This window comes from Pristis pectinata, chromosome 20 (genome assembly GCF_009764475.1).
Source record: "Pristis pectinata isolate sPriPec2 chromosome 20, sPriPec2.1.pri, whole genome shotgun sequence".
NCBI lineage: Eukaryota > Metazoa > Chordata > Chondrichthyes > Rhinopristiformes > Pristidae > Pristis > Pristis pectinata.
Window position 1 is genome coordinate 3,388,476 of NC_067424.1, and position 3,066 is coordinate 3,391,541.

Genomic DNA, 3,066 nt, shown 5'->3' on the forward strand with positions numbered 1-3,066 from the left:
GGACAAACCACGTGGATGCCATGGCCAAGAAAGCTCACCAAGCCTCTACTTCCTCAGGAGGCTAAAGAAATTTGGTTTGTCCCCTTTGACTCTCACCAACTTTTACCGATGCACCGTAGAAAGCATCCTATCAGGATGTATCACGGCTTGGTATGGCAACTGCTCTGCCCAAGACCGCAAGAAGCTGCAGAGAGTTGTGGACACAGCCCAGCGCATTACGGACACCAGTCTCCCCTCCTTGGACTCGGTCTTTACCTCTCGTTGTCTTGGTGAAGCAGCCAGCATAATCGAAGACCCCACCCACCCAGGGCATTCTCTGTTCTCTCCTCTTCCATCGGGTAGAAGATACAGGAGCCTGAGGGCACGTACCACCAGACTTAAGGACAGCTTCTACCCCACAGTGATAAGACTATTGAACAATTCCCTTATACAATGAGATGGACTATGACCTCATGACCTCACAATCTACCTTGTTGTGACCTTGCACCTTATTGCTCTGCACTTTCTGTAGCTGTGACACTTTACTCTGTACTGTTATTGTTTTTTTTTACCTGTACTACATCAATGCACTCTGTACTAACTCAATGTAACTGCACTGTATAATTATTGACCTGTAAGATCAGTTTTTCACTGTACCTCGGTACAAGTGACAATAATAAACCAATACCAATAAGATGTGAGGAAGACTGGGTCATAGTCACAGTCATAGAAGATAATGCTCAAGCCTTTAGTTGGACTGCTTTTTGCTATGGTGCAAGAGTGCTTTAATGGGATAGGAAGTTGGAAACTGCTTGGAGCCAAACTGGGAGCTAAGATCAAAAGCTTGGATCCGGGAGGCAAAAAATACTTCAGAACTTTGGAGCCAAAAGGAAGGCACAACTACCTGTCATTTTCAGCAGAGACAATTTGTTTTATTTTAGAAGAGTAGCAATCATACCTCTGAAAAGGAAACAGCCTTGGCTTGAAGAAAGGGTATACCATTTATAATTGTAGCCAATCATGCTTTCATAATTTGACTCACTCAGATTTAAAACACCATCGTGATTGCACTTCACCAAAAGCTCTTTAGCAGCCAGATCATCAAGCAACCCTTATTCATTACAGGTCATCTGTACATAAGTACAGCCCATACATATGAACGAGCATTTAGGAGACTGGAGGGATGGATTCTGCTGTGGGGCTGCAGACATCATCTGTCATATGGGAACTTGGTTCGTGGCAATGAAAGAGAAATCTGAATGGTTGAGTTAAACCATTTGAATTAAATCATTTAGAATTATTTAAATATATCGCCGGGTGGCTGCATTCATTTCTGGCTTGCAAACTGGGTTATAGTTCTCAGGAACAGAACCCTGTCGTAACCTGCGGAGGGCCTGTACACAGAACTAGATTCAAAGTAGCCAGATCCTTTGTCAATTCCTCAACATACTGATCAAGAAAACCATCTCTGATGTACTTGATGAAATTATGCTGCACACTATTACTGCTCATTTGGTTTGCCCAGTCTATATGTAGATTAAGGTCTCCAATGTATGACATTGTTACTTGCATCTGATTTGTACCCTGACCTGCAGGCCTAAGGATGACTCCCACCAATATTTTGTGCCCTTGCAGTTTATTAGCCCCATCCAAATAGATTCTGTTTCTTGTTTTCTGAACTGATCCTTTCCTTCAAAATGCCTTTATCCCATTTTTTAATATCAGGACTAACCCACTTTGCTGATCTCTTAAAAAGTTAAATTCCCAACTGGGTCATTTTTCAACCTGATCTCTGTAGTGGCTGATAGGTTGTATCTATCCACTTCCATTTATACCATTATTCACCTGCCTATCCAAAGAATATCCAAGAGGAAAGGTCAACAACCTGAAATGTTCACCCTATTTCCCTCTCCCCAGATACTGTCTGACCTACTGAGTATTTCTTGCAATTTCTGTTTTTATTTTAGATTTCCAACATCCGCAATATTTTCCTTTTCGATTCACCTATACAGGATGTGCCCTCTTCTCGTTACCACCATCGAGCAGGAGGTACAGGAGCCTGAAGATCCACATTCAACAATTCAGAAACAGCTTCTTCCCCTCTGCCATCAGATTTCTGAACGGTCCATGAACACTACCTTGTTATTTTATTTTTGCACTATTTATTTATTTTTGTCATTTATAGTAATTTTATGTCTTCGTACTGTATTGCTGTCGCAAAACAACAAATTTCAAGTCATATAAGTTGATGATAATTCCAATTCTTGCATTGACACAGGATTCACACCAGCCAGGTCATGCCCTTTTCTTGCTGCTACCGTCAGGCAGGAGTTACAGAAGCCTGAAGTCCCATATCACCAGCTTCTGGAACAGCTACTTCCATATAACCATCACAATCTTGAACCAACCTGCACAACCCCAACTCTACCTCAGCAAGGGAACACTAAAGATCACCTTTTACACTACCATGGATTCGTCTCCGATTGTGTTGTTTTTTTGTACTAATGAATCGTTCTGCACAGCGTCTTTTTCACTATTATATAATTTTATGTATAATTTATGTTCTCTATGTTGTCTATATCTACGTGCCTGTGATGATGCTGCAAGCGAGTGTTTCCTTGTAACTGTGCTGCACCGTACTTGTGTACATGGCAATAAACTAGACTTGACGTGTTGGATGAATGGCTTTCATGGATTTTTCTGTGGTTGTGTTTGCACTAATGAGTCATTTTCACGTTGAATCTATCCACTGTAATAATTCCTTTCCAGAGAAGGTGGGCCACTTGTTTTTTAATAGAGACGCAAGAGATTCTGCAGATGCTGGAATCTGGAGCAACACTGGAAATGCTGGAGGAACTCAGCAGACTAGGCAGCATCTGTGGAGGAAGATGAACAGTCGACGCTTCGGGTCGAGACTCCATGTGGATTATTGCTTGCTATGTTCTGCCTTGGTTGTTGTCGCCCGTGCTCTCTCCCTGCTGGGCAGTCCCGCACGCATGGTCAGGGCAGGGCCGGACCTCCGCCTGCAGCACCGCCGGGCGCCCACAGAGGGCGCAGCCCAGCCGCTTGGCACCATGGGTTGTTTTA